The sequence below is a fragment of the Pleurodeles waltl genome, chromosome 2_2, assembly GCF_031143425.1.
Source record: "Pleurodeles waltl isolate 20211129_DDA chromosome 2_2, aPleWal1.hap1.20221129, whole genome shotgun sequence".
In the NCBI taxonomy this organism is placed as follows: Eukaryota; Metazoa; Chordata; class Amphibia; order Caudata; family Salamandridae; genus Pleurodeles; species Pleurodeles waltl.
Genome location: NC_090439.1, coordinates 1136540827 through 1136561197, shown reverse-complemented (window position 1 = coordinate 1136561197; position 20371 = coordinate 1136540827). Strand labels below are relative to the sequence as shown.

Sequence of the window (20371 nt, the reverse complement as noted above, 5' to 3'; positions counted from 1 at the left end):
GACACTTGTGGTACTGTAGTAGCTTCACACGTCTCCTAGTTCAGCCTAAGCTGCTCTGCTAAGCTACCATTATCTATCAGCCTAAGCTGCTAGACACCCTATACACTAATAAGGGATAACTGGGCCTGGTGCAAGGTGCAAGTACCCCTTGGTACTCACTACAAGCCAGTCCAGCCTCCTACATTGGTTGTGCAGCGGTGGGATAAGTGCTTTGAGACTACTTACCACTCTTGTCATTGTACTTTTCATAAGAGAAAAATATACAAAACAAGTTCAGTGTGTGTACACATAGCTAAAAAGTTTTGCATTTCCTCTTTTCACTCTTTTCTAAAGTGCTGAAAAGTACTTCTAAACTTTCAAAAAGTTCTTAAAAGTTTAAAAAGTTTTTTTCTGTCTTTCTAAAAAGTTCTGAAAACTTTTTTCTCTTTTTCTATCACTTTAACTCTCTCTAAAAATGTCTGGCACAGGCCAAAATGTTGACCTGTCTAAGATTGCATATGATCACCTTAGCTGGAAAGGAGCAAGGAGTCTCTGCATAGAGAGAGGTTTGAGTGTAGGGAAGAATCTTTCCTTGGAATTGTTACTTAATATGCTTAGAGAAAAAGATAAGGCTAAAAGTGCCCCATCTGTTGAAAAAGTAGCTAATGGTTCTCAATCTGATCCAGGGACTCCCCCAGGAAAAGGTTCAGGAAAGAAACTTCTTAGCCTGCCCATTACTAGACAGTCTAGCATAGTTGGTACTGAGGTGGAGTCACATCATCCAGATGATGTGCTCTCACATTACACTGTCAGCCAAGCTGTTAGGGTGGCCTCTGTAAGGGACAGGTCTCCTTCTGTTCATTCCCATCATACCTCTGTATCTAGGAATGTCCCTCCCACCAACCCTGATGACAGATTGTTAGAAAGGGAACTCAATAAGTTGAGGGTGGAACAAACCAGACTGAAGCTTAAAAAGCAACAGCTGGATTTGGATAGACAGTCTTTAGAAATAGAGAAGGAAAGACAGAAGTTGGGTTTAGATACCCATGGTGGCAGCAGAGGTATTCCCCATAGTCATCCTGTAAAAGAGCATGATTCCAGGAATCTGCACAAGATAGTTCCCCCTTATAAGGAGGGGGATGACATTAACAAGTGGTTTGCTGCACTTGAGAGGGCCTGTGTTGTACAGGATGTCCCTCAAAGGCAGTGGGCTGCTATCCTATGGCTATCATTTAGTGGAAAAGGTAGGGATAGGCTCCTTACTGTGAAAGAAAGTGATGCCAATAATTTTACAGTACTTAAGAATGCACTCCTGGATGGTTATGGCTTAACCACTGAACAATACAGGATAAAGTTCAGAGAGACCAAAAAGGAGTCTTCACAAGACTGGGTTAATTTCATTGACCATTCAGTGAAGGCCTTGGAGGGGTGGTTACATGGCAGTAAAGTTACTGATTTTGAAAGCCTGTATAACTTGATCCTGAGAGAGCATATTCTGAATAATTGTGTGTCTGATTTGTTGCACCAGTACTTGGTGGACTCTGATCTGACCTCTCCCCAAGAATTGGGAAAGAAGGCAGACAAATGGGTCAGAACAAGGGTGAACAGAAAAGTTCATACAGGGGGTGACAAAGAGAACAATAAGAAGAAAGATGGTGAAAAATCTCAAGATAAGCATGGGGACAAGGGTAAAACCAAAGATCCCACTTCAAATCTTAAACACTCTTCAAGGGGTGGGGATAAAACACATTCTTCCTCTTCTTCTCAACCTACACAATTTAAAAAGCCCTGGTGCTTTGTGTGTAAAAATAGAGGCCATAGGCCAGGGGATAAGTCCTGTCCAGGTAAACCCCCTGAGCCTACCACCACTAATACATCAAGCTCTAGTGCCCCTAGCAGTAGTGGTACTAGTGGTGGGACTGCTGGCAACAGTCAAGTTAAGGGTGTAGTTGGGTTCACTTATGGGTCCATAGTAGAAACTGGGGTAGTCAGTCCCAAGACAGTTTCTGTCACACCTAGTGGCATTGGCCTTGCCACATTGGCTGCTTGTCCCCTTACAATGGATAAGTACAGGCAGACAGTTTCAATAAATGGTGTTGAGGCCTTGGCCTACAGGGACACAGGTGCCAGTATCACTTTGGTGACTGAAAACCTAGTGCAGCCTGATCAACACATCATTGGACAACAGTATAAGATTATTGATGTCCATAACTCCACTAAGTTTCTTCCCTTAGCTATAATTCAGTTTAGTTGGGGTGGAGTTACTGGCCCTAAGCAGGTGGTGGTATCACCTAGCTTACCTGTAGACTGTCTCTTAGGTAATGACCTAGAGGCCTCAGGTTGGGCTGATGTAGAGTTTTATGCCCATGCAGCCATGCTGGGCATCCCTGAGGAATTGTTCCCTCTCATTTCTACTGAAATGAAAAAGCAAAGGAGAGAAGGCCTGAAAACTCAGGATCCCTCTCCATCAACAGGTAAAAAGGGTATCACAGTATCCCCTAACCACCCTACCATTCAGGATACCATTCCTGTGGTGGGAGAAACCTCTCCTAGGGTGGCACCTGTTCCAAGGGAATCATCAGCTGGCAAAGCTGGACTCCCTGAGGTAGAAGTACCTCTCTGTGGGATAACTAACATTGGTGAGAAAAAGAGCACCATTTTAGTTGACATGGAGCATCCCTCCAACCCTCCCAGAGAAACTTTAGTGCAGAAACCCTGCACTGCCTCACAACACTTAGGACAGCATCCCTGCCCTAGTGTAGAGCTCATAGGACAGCATCCCTGCCCTGCTCCAACTCAAGAGAAACAGCATCCCTGTTCTCTCTTCCGGCCATATGGACAAAGTTTTTGCCCAGCTATGGCTTTTCTGAGACAGCATCCCTGTCTGGCATTTCCATCACTACAAATAGGTTCAGTGGACAATTCCCACTGCTCTAAACTAAAAATTACTGATAGAAACTCTGAAAATACATCTTCACATTGTTGCTTAGCTAAAAAACTTTATACAGGGTGGTTTACATCCCCACAAGGAAGTAACCATATAGTGGATGATAAAGGGAGTAACCAGTCTATTGCAGAGCTACTCTCTACTTATCACCACTTAAACAATAAAGTCTCAACTGGCCAAGGTTAGCCTTATTGTCCTTCGTTTGGGGGGGGGTTGTGTGAGAAAGTAGCCTCTTTCTATCCTTGTTACCCCCACTTTTGGCCTGTTTGTGAGTGTAAGTCAGGGTGTTTTCACTGTCTCACTGGGATCCTGCTAGCCAGGGCCCAGTGCTCATAGTGAAAACCCTATGTTTTCAGTATGTTTGTTATGTGTCACTGGGACCCTGCTAGTCAGGACCGCAGTGCTCATAAGTTTGTGGCCTATATGTATGTGTTCCCTGTGTAGTGCCTAACTGTCTCACGGAGGCTCTGCTAATCAGAACCTCAGTGGTTATGCTCTCTCATTTCTTTCAAATTGTCACTAACAGGCTAGTGACCAATTTTACCAATTTACATTGGCTTACTGGAACACCCTTATAATTCCTTAGTATATGGTACTGAGGTACCCAGGGTATTGGGGTTCCAGGAGATCCCTATGGGCTGCAGCATTTCTTTTGCCACCCATAGGGAGCTCTGACAATTCTTACACAGGCCTGCCACTGCAGCCTGAGTGAAATAACGTCCACGTTATTTCACAGCCATTTTACACTGCACTTAAGTAACTTATAAGTCACCTATATGTCTAACCTTTACCTGGTAAAGGTTAGGTGCAAAGTTACTTAGTGTGAGGGCACCCTGGCACTAGCAAAGGTGCCCCCACATTGTTCAGGGCCAATTCCCTGAACTTTGTGAGTGCGGGGACACCATTACACGCGTGTACTACATATAGGTCACTACCTATATGTAGTTTCACAATGGTAACTCCGAATATGGCCATGTAACATGTCTAAGATCATGGAATTGCCCCCTCTATGCCATCCTGGCATTGTTGGTACAATTCCATGATCCCAGTGGTCTGTAGCACAGACCTTGGTACTGCCAAACTGCCTTTTCTGGGGTTTCACTGCAGCTGCTGCTGCTGCCAACCCCTCAGACAGGTTTCTGCCCCCCTGGGGTCAAGCCAGGCTTGTCCCAGGATGGCAGAACAAAGGACTTCCTCTGAGAGAGGGTGTTACACCCTCTCCCTTTGGAAAATGGTGTGAAGGCAGGGGAGGCGTAGCCTCCCCCAGCCTCTTGAAATGCTTTCTTGGGCACAGATGTGCCCAATTCTGCATAAGCCAGTCTACACCGGTTCAGGGACCCCTTAGCCCTGCTCTGGCGCGAAACTGGACAAAGGAAAGGGGAGTGACCACTCCCCTGACCTGCACCTCCCCTGGGAAGTGTCCAGAGCTCCTCCAGTGTGCTCCAGACCTCTGCCATCTTGGAAACAGAGGTGCTGCTGGCACACTGGACTGCTCTGAGTGGCCAGTGCCACCAGGTGACGTCAGAGACTCCTTCTGATAGGCTCCTTCAGGTGTTAGTAGCCTATCCTACTCCTAAGTAGCCAAACCCTCTTTTCTGGCTATTTAGGGTCTCTGTCGCCGGGGAAACTTTAGATAACGAATGCAAGAGCTCATCAGAGTTCCTCTGCATCTCTCTCTTCACCTTCTGCCAAGGAATCGACTGCTGACCGCGCTGGAAGCCTGCAAAACTGCAACATAGTAGCAAAGACGACTACTGCAACTCTGTAACGCTGATCCTGCCGCCTTCTCGACTGTTTTCCTGGTGGTGCATGCTGTGGGGGTAGTCTGGCTCCTCTCTTCACTAGAAGCTCAGAAGAAATCTCCTGTGGGTCGACGGAATCTTCCCCCTGCAACCGCAGGCACCAAAAAGCTGCATTACCGGTCCCTTGGGTCTCCTCTCAGCACGACGAGCGAGGTCCCTTGAATCCAGCAACTCTGTCCAAGTGACTCCCACAGTCCAGTGACTCTTCAGTCCAAGTTTGGTGGAGGTAAGTCCTTGCCTCCCCACGCCAGACTGCATTGTTGGTAACCGCGACTTTTGCAACTTCTCCGGCCCCTGTGCACTTCTGGCGGAAATCCTTTGTGCACAGCCAAGCCTGGGTCCACGGCACTCTAACCTGCATTGCACGACTTTCTAAGTTGGTCTCCGGCGACGTGGGACTCCTTTGTGTAACTTCGGGTGAGCACCGTTTCACGCATCCTCGTAGTGCCTGTTTCTGGCACTTATCCGGGTGCTACCTGCTGCTAAGAGGGCTCCTTGTCTTGCTCGACGTCCCCTCTTCCTCCTGGTCCAATTTGCGACCTCCTGGTCCCTCCTGGCCCACAGCAGCATCCAAAAACGCTAACCGAACGATTTGCAGCTAGCAAGGCTTGTTGGCGTTCTTTCGGCGGGAAAACACTTCTGCACGACTCTCCACGGCGAGAGGGATCCGTCCACCAAAGGGAAAGTCTCTAGCCCTTTTCGTTCCTGCAGAAACCTCAGCTTCTTCTGTCCAGTAGAAGCTTCTTTGCATCCACAGCTGGCATTTCCTGGGCATATGCCCATCTCCGACTTGCTTGTGACTTTTGGACTTGGTCCCCTTGTTCCACAGGTACCCTAGATTGGAAATCCATAGTTGTTCCATTGTTGGTTTGTGTCTTTCCTGCATTATTCCTCTATCACGACTTCTTTGTCTTTGGGGGAACTTTAGTGCACTTTGCACTCACTTTTCAGGGTCTTGGGGAGGGCTAATTTTCTAACTCTCACTATTTTCTAATAGTCCCAGCGACCCTCTACAAGGTCACATAGGTTTGGGGTCCATTCGTGGTTCGCATTCCACTTTTGGAGTATATGGTTTGTGTTGCCCCTATCCCTATGGGTCCCCATTGCATCCTATTGTAACTATACATTGTTTGCACTGTTTTCTAAAACTATACTGCATATTTTTAGCACTGTGTACATATAACTTGTGTATATTTGCTATCCTCACTCTGAGGGTACACTCTGAGATACTTTGGCATATTGTCATAAAAATAAAGTACCTTTATTTTTAGTATAACTGTGTATTGTGTTTTCTTATGGTATTGTGCAAGTGACACTTGTGGTACTGTAGTAGCTTCACACGTCTCCTAGTTCAGCCTAAGCTGCTCTGCTAAGCTACCATTATCTATCAGCCTAAGTTGCTAGACACGCTATACACTAATAAGGGATAACTGGGCCTGGTGCAAGGTGAAAGTACCCCTTGGTACTCACTACAAGCCAGTCCAGCCTCCTACAGGGACACCATTACACGATTGCACTATACATAGGTCACTACCTATGTATAGCGTCACAATGGTAACTCCGAACATGGCCACGTAACATGTCTAAGATCATGGAATTGTCACCCCAATGCCATTCTGGCATTGGGGAGACAATTCCATGATCCCCCGAGTCTCTAGCACAGACCCGGGTACTGACAAACTGCCTTTCCCGGGGTTTCACTGCAGCTGCTGCCAACCCCTCAGACAGGTTTCTGCCCTCCTGGGGTCCAGCCAGGCTTGGCCCAGGAAGGCAGAGCAAAGGACTTCCTCAGAGAGAGGGTGTTACACCCTCTCCCTTTGGAAAAAGGTGTCAGGGCTGGGGAGGAGTAGCCTCCCCCAGCCTCTGGAAATGCTTTGATGGGCACAGATGGTGCCCATCTCTGCATAAGCCAGTCTACACCGGTTCAGGGATCCCCCAGCCCTGCTCTGGCGCGAAACTGGACAAAGGAAAAGGGAATGACCACTCCCCTGACCTGCACCTCCCAGGGGAGGTGCCCAGAGCTCCTCCAGTGTGCTCCAGACCTCTGCCATCTTGGAAACAGAGGTGCTGCTGGCACACTGGACTGCTCTGAGTGGCCAGTGCCAGCAGGTGACGTCAGAGACTCCTCCTGATAGGCTCGTGCCTGTGTTGCTAGCCTATCCTCCTTCCTAGGTAGCCAAACCTCCTTTTCTGGCTATTTAGGGTCTCTGCTTTGGGGAATTCTTTAGATAACGAATGCAAGAGCTCATCAGAGTTCCTCTGCATCTCTCTCTTCACCTTCTGCCAAGGAATCAACCGTTGACTGCTCAGGACGCCTGCAAAACCACAACAAAGTAGCAAAGACGACTACTGCAACCTTGTATCGCTGATCCTGCCGCCTTCTCGACTGTTTTCCTGGTGATGCATGCTGTGGGGGTAGTCTGCCTCCTCTCTGCACTAGAAGCTCGGAAGAAATCTCCCATGGGATGACGGAATCCTCCCCCTGCAACCGCAGGCACCAAAAGAACTGCATCACCAGTCCTCTGGGTCCCCTTTCAGCACGACGAGCGTGGTCCCTGGAACTCAGCAACTCTGTCCAAGTGACTTCCACAGTCCAGTGACTCTTCAGTCCAAGTTTGGTGGAGGTAAGTCCTTGCCTCCCCACGCTACACTGCATTGCTGGGTACCGCATGATTTGCAGCTGCTCCGGCTCCTGTGCACTTCCGGCGGAAATCCTTTGTGCACAGCCAAGCCTGGGTCCACGGCACTCTAACCTGCATTGCACGACTTTCTAAGTTGGTCTCCGGCGTCTCCTTTGTGTAACTTCGGGTGAGCACCGTTTCACGCATCCTCGTAGTGCCTGTTTCTGGCACTTCTCCGGGTGCTACCTGCTGCTAAGAGGGCTCCTTGTCTTGCTCGACGTCCCCTCTTCCTCCTGGTCCAATTTGCGACCTCCTGGTCCCTCCTGGCCCACAGCAGCGTCCAAAAACGCTAACCGCACGATTTGCAGCTAGCAAGGCTTGTTGGCGTTCTTTCGGCGGGAAAACACTTCTGCACGACTCTCCACGGCGAGAGGGATCCGTCCACCAAAGGGGAAGTCTCTAGCCCTTTTCGTTCCTGCAGAAACCTCAGCTTCTTCTGTCCAGTAGAAGCTTCTTTGCATCCACAGCTGGCATTTCCTGGGCATATGCCCATCTCCGACTTGCTTGTGACTTTTGGACTTGGTCCCCTTGTTCCACAGGTACCCTAGATTGGAAATCCACAGTTGTTCCATTGTTGGTTTGTGTCTTTCCTGCATTATTCCTCTATCACGACTTCTTTGTCTTTGGGGGAACTTTAGTGCACTTTGCACTCACTTTTCAGGGTCTTGGGGAGGGCTAATTTTCTAACTCTCACTATTTTCTAATAGTCCCAGCGACCCTCTACAAGGTCACATAGGTTTGGGGTCCATTCGTGGTTCGCATTCCACTTTTGGAGTATATGGTTTGTGTTGCCCCTATCCCTATGGGTCCCCATTGCATCCTATTGTAACTATACATTGTTTGCACTGTTTTCTAAGACTATACTGCATATTTTTAGCACTGTGTACATATAACTTGTGTATATTTGCTATCCTCACTCTGAGGGTACACTCTGAGATACTTTGGCATATTGTCATAAAAATAAAGTACCTTTATTTTTAGTATAACTGTGTATTGTGTTTTCTTATGGTATTGTGCAAGTGACACTTGTGGTACTGTAGTAGCTTCACACGTCTCCTAGTTCAGCCTAAGCTGCTCTGCTAAGCTACCATTATCTATCAGCCTAAGCTGCTAGACACCCTATACACTAATAAGGGATAACTGGGCCTGGTGCAAGGTGCAAGTACCCCTTGGTACTCACTACAAGCCAGTCCAGCCTCCTACAGGGACACCATTACACGATTGCACTATACATAGGTCACTACCTATGTATAGCGTCACAATGGTAACTCCGAACATGGCCACGTAACATGTCTAAGATCATGGAATTGTCACCCCAATGCCATTCTGGCATTGGGGAGACAATTCCATGATCCCCTGAGTCTCTAGCACAGACCCGGGTACTGACAAACTGCCTTTCCCGGGGTTTCACTGCAGCTGCTGCCAACCCCTCAGACAGGTTTCTGCCCTCCTGGGGTCCAGCCAGGCTTGGCCCAGGAAGGCAGAGCAAAGGACTTCCTCAGAGAGAGGGTGTTACACCCTCTCCCTTTGGAAAAAGGTGTCAGGGCTGGGGAGGAGTAGCCTCCCCCAGCCTCTGGAAATGCTTTGATGGGCACAGATGGTGCCCATCTCTGCATAAGCCAGTCTACACTGGTTCAGGGATCCCCCAGCCCTGCTCTGGCGCGAAACTGGACAAAGGAAAAGGGAGTGACCACTCCCCTGACCTGCACCTCCCAGGGGAGGTGCCCAGAGCTCCTCCAGTGTGCTCCAGACCTCTGCCATCTTGGAAACAGAGGTGCTGCTGGCACACTGGACTGCTCTGAGTGGCCAGTGCCAGCAGGTGACGTCAGAGACTCCTCCTGATAGGCTCGTGCCTGTGTTGCTAGCCTATCCTCCGTCCTAGGTAGCCAAACCTCCTTTTCTGGCTATTTAGGGTCTCTGCTTTGGGGAATTTTTTAGATAACGAATGCAAGAGCTCATCAGAGTTCCTCTGCATCTCTCTCTTCACCTTCTGCCAAGGAATCAACCGTTGACTGCTCAGGACGCCTGCAAAACCACAACAAAGTAGCAAAGACGACTACTGCAACCTTGTATCGTTGATCCTGCCGCCTTCTCGACTGTTTTCCTGGTGATGCATGCTGTGGGGGTAGTCTGCCTCCTCTCTGCACTAGAAGCTCGGAAGAAATCTCCCATGGGATGACGGAATCCTCCCCCTGCAACCGCAGGCACCAAAAGAACTGCATCACCAGTCCTCTGGGTCCCCTTTCAGCACGACGAGCGTGGTCCCTGGAACTCAGCAACTCTGTCCAAGTGACTTCCACAGTCCAGTGACTCTTCAGTCCAAGTTTGGTGGAGGTAAGTCCTTGCCTCCCCACGCTACCCTGCATTGCTGGGTACCGCGTGATTTGCAGCTGCTCCGGCTCCTGTGCACTCTTCCAGGATCTCCTTTGTGCACAGCCAAGCCTGGGTCCCCGACACTTTAACCTGTAGTGCACAACCTCCTGAGTTGTCCTCCGGCGTCGTGGGATCTCCTTTTGTGACTTCGGGTGAGCTCCGGTTCGCTCTTCTTCGTAATGCCTGTTCTGGCACTCCTGCGGGTGCTGCCTGCTTCTGTGAGGGCTCCCTGTCTTGCTGGGCGCTCCCTCTGTCTCCTCACACAAGGGGCGACATCCTGGTCCCTCCTGGGCCACAGCAGCGTCCAAAAACCCTAACCGCGACCCTTGCAGCTAGCAAGGCTTGTTTGCGGTCTTTCTGCGTGGGAACACCTCTGCAAGCTTCTTCACGACGTGGGACATCCATCCTCTAAAGGGGAAGTTCCTAGTCATCTTCGTTCTTGCAGAATCCACAGCTTCTACCATCCGGTGGCAGCTTCTTTGCACCCTCAGCTGGCATTTTCTGGGCATCTGCCCAATCTCGACTTTGTCGCAACTCTTGGACTTGGTCCCCTTGTTCCACAGGTACTCACGTCCGGAAATCCACCTTTGTTGCATTGCTGGTGTTGGTCTTCCTTGCAGAATTCCCCTATCACAACTTCTGTGCTCTTTGGGGAATATAGGTGCACTTTACACCTACTTTTCAGGGTCTTGGGGTGGGCTATTTTTCTAACCCTCACTGTTTTCTTACAGTCCCAGCGACCCTCTACAAGCTCACATAGGTTTGGGGTCCATTCGTGGTTCGCATTCCACTTCTAGAGTATATGGTTTGTGTTGCCCCTATACCTATGTGCTCCTATTGCAATCTACTGTAATTCTACATTGCTTGCATTACTTCCTTTTGCTATTACTGCATATTTTTGGTATTGTGTACATATATCTTGTGTATATTTGGCATCCTCATACTGAGGGTACTCACTGAGATACTTGTGGCATATTGTCATAAAAATAAAGTACCTTTATTTTTAGTATATCTGTGTATTGTGTTTTCTTATGATATTGTGCATATGACACCAGTGGTATAGTAGGAACTTTGCATGTCTCCTAGTTCAGCCTAAGCTGCTCAGCTATAGCTACCTTCTATCAGCCTAAGCTGCTAGAAACACCTCTTCTACACTAATAAGGGATAACTGGTCCTGGTACAGAGTGTAAGTACCCCTTGGTGCCCACTACAAGCCAGGCCAGCCTCCTACAACAAGTTCGAACATCATTAACATATGGATCCAAATGTTACCTTAACTGCAGACGTTGCCCTTCCCAGATCCATAATGCGTTACTGTGAACTGTCAACCAAATCGTTTGTGCTGCAGCAGGTTGAGCCTACTTGTCCCAGGGACAAAATAAACATGAAAACTTGGTGCCCTTGATCCCAAACAGCATGTCATGGGCATCAAGCTATAGGAATTCCACACCCCTGGTAATTCTGTGGAACCCATTTCTTTCATACTTAAACAGAGTACAAAAGCATGACCTTCCTACAGTGGATGAAAGCTCTGGGCATTCTCTACTACACTGTAGACTGGGATATCAAAAAAACTAAGGAGACTGAGGTGTGTTGAAGCTTATAACTCTCTAAGTAAGTAGTAACGGGATGTTGAGGTGAGCTTTTGGGCATTAGTTTCAATGGACACTTCAACCTTAAGGTTCTATTTTTTGTTCCCTTGTGTTCAATAGCAACAAAAACTGATTAAAACTAGAATGCTACTGTGATTTGTGGTCTTCTTCTTGCAAGAAAGTATGATACTGAAGTATAATTCTACTCTTTTTGTATCAATAATGACGGTATTTTGTACTTGAAAACAATAAATATTGTTTTAAGAATTAAAGGTGAAGCAAGCCTTTAGGACTCACAGCCACGTCAAATACAGTACACTCGCCACCTTGCTGCTCTTCAGCACACTGGGCTCCCATGATCAGACCATCATCTCCCGTCCATATACATGAAAATGGGGACAAACAGCTTGAGCAAACTAAGCTGAAACAATGACCTTGAATTCTCTAGACGTTCCACCTTTTGCATCCTTCATATATGACATGATACATTAGAAGATATGCATGTAACACTCAGCTCTTTCCATTCCAGGAAACAAAAAGTAACACAAGGCTCAGCACTCCTGAACAATACAGATATGCACACTCATACACTCTTTTAAAGAAATGTTTGTGCATAAGTGAACACCTGGCCTTTTCTAATGATGCATTCACAATTCAATTTTCTTCTCTTTCACAGCCTCCAAGGGTGCTGATGAACAGACCGCAAGCACAATATGAGGAGCTAACACTGCAATACACCCTCAGCAGCAACAGTATTAAAAAAAGAATCGTACCACATCAAGGAATGTGAGGAAACACTTTGAGATGGAGTGTTGTGGGCTTGAATTAGTTCACATGTTAGAGGGTTATCTTTGGAGATGAAGTGTGAGGAAAACCATTGCTGACAATGGCTTCATGATATCAAAATATCTAACCTGGGCAGGAGTTTGTATTGGCTGCAGAGAGTTTCAGTCACAGTTCAAATAAATTCATGCACAAAAGTATCCAGGCCCTGAAGCGATTGTACCAGTTTTGAGTGTGAGAAAATGTTCGCTCACCAGCCATTTTTTTAATCCTCAAATATTCCACACTGGTGATATCCCATACCGATACGCAGACTTTGGGAGAAGCGTAATTCAAAAGTCAGATCTGGAGATGCAGCGGATACAGCATACTGGGAAGAAACCATACCAGTGTACAGTGTGTGAGAAATACTTCAGTCGAAGGAGTAATTTGTACTCGCATCAGTGGAACCATAATGGAGAAAAGCCACATTCGTGTTCACAGTGCCAGAAAAGATTCTTTTGGAAGTCATCTCTAATAAAACATCAAATAATCCATACTGGGGAGAAACCATACCAATGTAGTGAGTGTGACAAAAGCTTCACTATGAAATCTATTCTCCAGGCACATCAGAAGATTCATACTGGGGAGAAACCATACAAATGTACAGTGTGCGAGAAATGCTTCACTGAAAGGAGCAATCTATACTCTCATCAAAGGAGACATACTGGAGAAAAGCCATATTCGTGTTCACAGTGCCAGAAAAACTTCACTTGTAAGTCATCTCTAAATAGACATCAGAGAATCCATACTGGGGAGAAACCATACCAATGTAGTGAGTGTGACAAAAGCTTCACTATGAAATCTAATCTTCAGTTACATCAGAGGATTCATACTGGGGAGAAACTGTACCAATGTAGAGACTGCCAGAAAAGATTCACTTGGAAGGCATCTCTTATAAGACATCAGAGAATCCATACTGGGGAAAAGCCATACCAATGTAGTGAGTGTGACAAAAGCTTCAGTGTGACATCTAATCTCCAATCACATCAGAAGATTCATACTGGGGAGAAACTGTACCAATGTACAGAGTGCCTGAAAAGCTTCTGTCGAAACTCACAACTATACAGGCATCAGATGATCCACACTGGGGAGAAACCATACCAATGTACAGAGTGCCAGAAAAGATTCACTTGGAAGTCGTCTCTAATAAAACATCAGAGAATCCATACTGGGGAAAAGCCATACCAATGTAGGGAGTGTGACAAAAGCTTCAGTGGGAAGTTTAATCTCCAAACACATCAGAAGATTCATACTGGGGAGAAACTGTACCAATGTACAGAGTGCCTGAAAAGCTTCTGTCGAAACTCACAACTATACATGCATCAGATGATCCACACTGGGGAGAAACCACACCAATGTACAGAGTGCCAGAAAAGATTCACTTGCAAGTCATCTCTAATAAAACATCAGAGAATCCATTCTGTGGACAACCCATACCAATGTAGGGAGTGTGACAAAAGCTTCAGTGTGACATCTAATCTCCAATCACATCAGAAGATTCATACTGGGGAGAAACTGTACCAATGTACAGAGTGCCTGAAAAGCTTCTGTCGAAACTCACAACTATACAGGCATCAGATGATCCACACTGGGGAGAAACCATACCAATGTACAGAGTGCCAGAAAAGCTTCTGTGAAAACTCACAGCTTTACATGCATCAGATGCTTCATGCTGGAGCGAAACCATACCAGTGTGTAGACTGAGAAAATGTTCACTCAAAACACACATCTGTTGAAGCATCAGGATAACCATACTTGTAAGAGACTGTATGAGTGCACGGAGTGCCAGAAAACCTTCTTTAGGCGACAGAATTTGTTACAACATGAAAGAATCCATACTGGAGAGAAGCCATACCAATGTGAAATATGTGAAAAAAGCTTTAGCCCAAGGTATACTCTATATTCACATCAGAGGATCCATACTGGGGAAAAACTATATTAGTGTTCAGAGTGCCAGAAAAGTTTCACTTGGAAGTCCACTCTAATAAAACATCAGAGAATCCATACTGGGGAGAAGTATTACAAATGCACAGAGTGCCAGAAAAGCTTCATTTGTCGAGAGAATTTGTTAACACATGAAAGGATCCATACTGGAGAAAAACCATGCCAATGTAGAATATGTGAGAAAAGCTTCAGTCAGTGGGGTCACCTATACTCACATCTGAGGATTCATTCTGGGGAAAAACCATATTCGTGTAGCGAGTGCCAAAAAAGCTTCACTAGAAGGTCAGCACTAATAAAACATCAGAGTGTCCATACTGAAGTGCACCCAGCGTGACAAAAGCTCCAGTCTACTCTCAGCTCCGATCATATCGCAAGATTCATACTGGCCCGAAATGCTACCAATGTACGGAGTGCTAGAAAAATGTCATAAGAAGTTCACAACTCTACATCCATCGGTTGAGCAATAAGGGTAGAAACCATACCAGTGTGTGGTGGGCCAGGAGAGCTTCAGTCGATGCTCAAGTTTTTATTCATATTTAAGAACACTACTGGGGGAAAAACTACTGGGGCATTCAATGCAAGAAGAGCGTCTACTGATGCTTTACAGACATCAGAAGGTCCATACAGAAGAGAAACCATTCTGGTGTACAGAGTGCAGAGAAGATTCACTAGGTGGATATCTGTATCAGGCCTCAAGAAACCTACTCGTCCACTCGCTACGGCAAGTCAGGTTTTATCAAGACAAGCTATTTTTAGGTCCTGCTGACTTAGTTTAGCGGGAGAGAGCAGTCCGGCAAAGAGAATGAGCCAAAAAGATCCCTTCAAATTGTGTTTTTATCTTGAACGTTTGCTGTGTGGTTAAAAACAGAAGCCAATTGTCAGCTTATGTCTTATTGCAAATTGCTGCTTATTTTATCTTGGAGAGTAGTGTTTACTTTTCTTTCTCTGTCTGCCTGCAAAGTTAAAGGATTTTGTAAAGTTTACTGTCTGACATTTAAATAGCTTGTAAGTAAATTGTATATTTCAAAAGATCTTTCAGTTAAGATAACACTTTTTTATTTCTGAAATGAGATAGAGACAAAGATTTAAATAAAATCAAAACAAATCACAATAGTTGATGATGTGTAAATTATATTTTCTGATAGCAGATTTTCACACATTATCCTTTGTGCGCTATATAATTTTAGCAATTAAACTATGTCAGTGGGAAAGTTTGATGCCATTTCAATGGAAAAAGTTTGACTGTAAATGACAGTGTGCTACCACCTCATACCTTATCAATATATTTGTAAAAAGTGAGAGTTTTTAAATATGACCTTGGAAAGTTTCCTGGCCCTGCCCTGATGGCAATGCTATTAGTGAGTTACGAGTTAAGTCAAGGATTATGTGTACCCTATTTGTGGGATAGATGTTTATTATACATTGAGAAATGGATTAGTCTATCAAATCAATCAAAAGTTTTTTTTTGTACAGCAAACATGCCGAGCTCACATATTTAAAGGTGCTCTTGTAGGTGATAATGAAGAAAAAGGTAACTCCGTGAAATAAAATATTTGCCTAGGCTCACACAATTTGAGGCAACTGTATGGGTGAAGCGCATTACAGTTAAGTCAAGTGCATTATTCAAGCCCCTCAATCTGCAGTTCTGACAACATTTTTCAGATTTTTTAAATTTCAGATCTGTAGAATAAATCATTAATGTGATCATACTAAAGGGAATGACGCTACTGTTTCAAATATGGTAAATATTTATAGAGTCACCAGCCCCAGATAACATCAGAGGATCCACTAGGGACACAATTCACACTCTAAAAAGATCATCTGCAAGTTGCAATAAACCTTAGAGATTAGTAATGCAGAACATGAACCCAACAGGATCCTACTCAAGAAACCACCTCATATCAATATTGAGATTTCTCTCTGAATGTAAAATGACTTCCTGTACTCCTTTGAGCATAATGCTCAGGAGATGATTTATAAATGTACGAAGACCACTTCCACATAGAACTATCTCTCCATTTTTTGCAGGCGAGCAGGAGGTCCTTTGGACTCTGGGAACTCCTCAAGCTAGATTTCATAACCAGTTGACTTTCAATTTAGAGTTATAATCTTTTAGTTTTTCTTTAATTGTAACACTATTATTATTGAAACCTCGATATCTTAAGAGAATGCTCAAATATGGGCAAAAGAAAAGCTGTACTGATCCACTTTATAGCACATTTAAGCAGAACGTATGTTAATCCATTAGTACTTATCGTGCCATTCTTGTATGACAATGAAATAACTTTGAGTCATTTGTGGGAAGGCAATAGTCTGGTAGTTAAAAGTCTGCAACTCAGTGTAAGATTAATTTTGCTTCTACCACTTATATTAATATTGGAACTAATCATTTTCAACATTCATCCACACTCAATTCTGCTTACTCTAATCATACTTCTACAGTGCTTTACATGCTGATGTGTTAATTACATATATTTAATATTTTATACACTCTCTATTTACAAACTCCTAAAGCCAATGAACCGCTATGTAGGTTGGATATCCCTTCTATTCATACAGATAGCTGAACCGATTGCCAGACATAAGACCAACCTCTGTATAATTCATATAACTGGACCTGTAGTTTATTTTGATTTTCATGTTCATGGAGCAAAACACCTTGGTTCTTGTAATGTTGGTATACCTCATGTGAAGAACAATCATTTTAGAAATAACTTTGTCTGATTTCGCTCAGAAGTCACCATTGCCTGTATCATTCAATTGCCAGGTAGTATATTTAATACTTTATCATGAAGTCGTGGCTTGGCGGCTTGGTACCACAGTACGCCAGTGGTGCTGGAGGTTCTAGGTACTAGTGCACCACCGGGATCCTGCAACCTCTACCATTTTCAATGTGGCAGTGCTGGCTCTGTGCTATACCCACTTTTACACCGCCTGCTTTGACCAGGACCTGTTCTTAGGCCAATAGGCAGTAATACTGTAGTTCACCTTTTGTGTTGCACCACATCTGCCGCTTCAGCATGGCAGTGCTGACATATCGCTGTACTGCTTTCTTTGCACCGCTTGCTCTACGAGGCGTGACGGGCTGCTAATGTTCTGGTGCTCGTCCACCCTCTTGCACAAAACATTATTGAATGAATGAATGTTGCACTTATTGAGCACACTGTCACTCATGATTGAGCATCCTGACACCGTGCTAGGAAACAACAGGGATCTACTGCTACTGGGGACACTTAAGCATTAGTTCTTCAGTGGTCCTTTCTGGATTCTGCTGTCTTTGCCTATTTAAAGCATCAATTCTGATGCAGCATGTGCCAAGCTCCTCACCGTCCGGCCATCCAAGTTTAGGGTGAACATCCTATTATGTTGCCCGAAATCCTTCCAGCGTGCCACACATGGATTAACTATTATTATAGAGCGCCACTGGGAGGCCTGCATAATGAAAATACCTTGCAAGACGAATGAGCAACAATATGCGGATGAGGCTTTGGACCCTACAGGGCAAGTTTAAGGTTAATGCTTTGACTCCACCTCAAGTCAGCCTTAAATCAGCTCTTTTCTGAGTAATGGTTTGGACAGTAACAAGAAGAGGAGCCGATAAAGGGTCTTCTGTAGGACCGTACAGCCTGGTTGTGAATGTAAGAAAGTCTCCAAGAAGATGCTTGACCGCTACAGCCCCAGCCGACCCAAAATGTAATAATGATAGTAGTAGCTCTCACTCCTTTCTGATGATTCATACTCTGGAGGATCAACCAGTTTCTTGAGCTGATGCTGGTTTGGCTCCATGTCCCAGTTAGATTTTAAGTGACATGAATCCCTTGATCAGTTTTATAGAGAATAGGAGCGAAAGAACTGCCGGCTCTTTTGTATGTCCCTTTTCAGTGGAATTTACTGAAGATAACATCTATACTTCAGTGAATGGTTGGTCCCACCCAAGCCATACCAGCGAATTGTGCCAGTAGCCTTGTGTATTCTGTTCCTGATGTTAGCAGCTGGGCCACTGAACACTTTGATATAGAGGAGCTAGATGAGGCCTGTAAGCATGGGGAGATTCTGCAACAGAAATCTAGATGTCCAGGGCTGTTAGTGGTTTACAGAAAATAACAGAATTTATTGAGGTCTTCTATAGGCTCTTCACCACCCCATATTTATCCCTACAAAGACTGTGGACGCTCTGTCTCTTGCCTAGTATTTGGTTGAACTATTAATAAATGGCATTAGGGACCTGAACTCTGTATTCCTTTGACTGGAAAAGCTGAAGGGGGAAAAACTATTCTGTGTCAGGACCAGACGGGAGGATTACTCTTTTTTCCCTTTTACTTCAACAGCCACAATTTTCCAACAACATTTGTAAATCAACCTACCTTTCCCATGAACCTAAGGGAAAGAACAATCAAAACTTCATGCAGTCACAGTGAAGGTCCTGGCTCATAGTCCTTTGTCCCTTGTTACTCTCCCTCTTTCTTTGCCGCTCCGCAAACCTTTAGTTAAGTATTTCGAGCTGTTCTGGGATTTGTGATTTATTGTATGTAGAACAGCTTTTGTGCCTCCATTTAGTATATATAACCTCTCTAACAGCTTTCTCAAGTCGCAGGAACACTTGTCGCTGCTCATGCAACTGTCAGCCGTCTCTGTGGCTCCATGGGGCCGCTCCATGCTGTTGGGTCCTCAGATTTCCAAAGGGTGCTGCAGGCCTTCTACAGGGACGCGCTCCTCTGGTGTACTGCCTTCCCCCATTGCCTGGAGTCAGCCATTCCTTAGCTGGGAGCCTGTGTCTGATTTTTAAAAGAAAACCGCCACCAGCCACATACTGGGCACCGACCCAGACATTCTAAACCCTGGAAAAATAATGGTTAAATATGTGCCCCAGGGATATACTCTCATTAGGCCGTGCAGGCCTCCATATCCAACTGTCCTACAGTTCTACAAACACCGCAGCAATGCAATCTGCTGATAACTCCCTCCCCAAAGAGGAAGACATGCAATACTGATGATGAGTTCTGCAAGGCTGTGGATGTCTCCATACGCAGAACGATCTCCACCCCCCTGTCCATCTATGAAAGGTTTCTGCAACAGCTAATTACAAGCTGCCCAGAAACCCTCTTTTTGAGGGAAGCCCTTACACAACTTTTAGTCCCACAACATCAGTGGCAGCCAGGGGTTTTACTGAATGGATGACTTTCAGTATTTCTTGACTGACAAAGTTCCATTCCAGAGTGGTGTTGTATCTCTCTTTTGAGGATAATCATACGCTGTGTGTAGCTGGAGAGAGACAATTACTGATCTCTGTCAGGAAACCCTCTAAGGCTGTCTCCTCTCCCACCATCCCTAGATGGGCCATGCTGGAGGTGGATATTGACACTGGTATGTTTGATGGACACTCAGTCAGAGGTGCAGTGGCCTCCAAAGCTTTCACTTTGGGTGCTTGATTGGAAGACATCATGAACACAACAGACTGGTCCTCTGACTCAATCTTCAAGAGGTTTTACTTTTTAGCCGGTCACAGATATAGCCTCTGTAGTAGTGAGTAAGCTTTAAACTAGTGTAGTTCTCACCTCTGGGCCTGTCGGAAAAAAATGATATATTTCCTAGCTTTTGTAACAGAAAGTTTCAGTTCTATTAAGGGCATGGAGGAGAGGATTATCCCACCCGGGCATCAGTAATCTGTGACCTCTTGTTTCCCTCCTCCAAAGGAATGAGTTTGTCTTCACTGGTTAAACTTCGTGTGAAGGTTCGTACGGTGCATATTATGATAAGGCAGTAATGACAACGGTGATTGTTAGGAAACTATTCTTCAACCCTCCTCAGAGTGACGCAAAGAAAACACAAACACCAGGCAAGGCTCCGGAACAGATGAAATGTGTCTTGAGGTACCAAGGTTTATTGGCATGCCAAGGCAGAAGGCAGACGCACATCCCAGTGTTACGTCTTACAAGCTGGCATCTTCTGCCCTGAAGCATATAAGTCAGGCACTTATATATGTTAATAAGTGCTGTCACAGCACAACCCCAAAAGGGGACACAGTCCAAACATGGGCACAAAAGAAATGCTGCATACACACAACTTAAAGTCCATAGTGTAAAATATACATAATGCAGTGTGAGCATGAACACGTGCACAGACAACAGGTGGTCCCTAAAGGAAAGGGGCTGGGTTGCTGACTGGCTGAACTAAAAGTGCGAGACCGAGCTAAACTTAACAACGTGGCTTGGAGAGGTTTGTTTGTAC

General features: G+C 45.4%; 1 pseudogene; it reads left to right on the top strand.

Annotated features, from left to right (window-relative positions):
* Positions 1 to 15214, top strand: part of LOC138282961 (zinc finger protein 850-like) — a 70025-nt pseudogene extending 54811 nt beyond the window's left edge.
* Positions 15215 to 20371: the final 5157 nt, after the last annotated feature.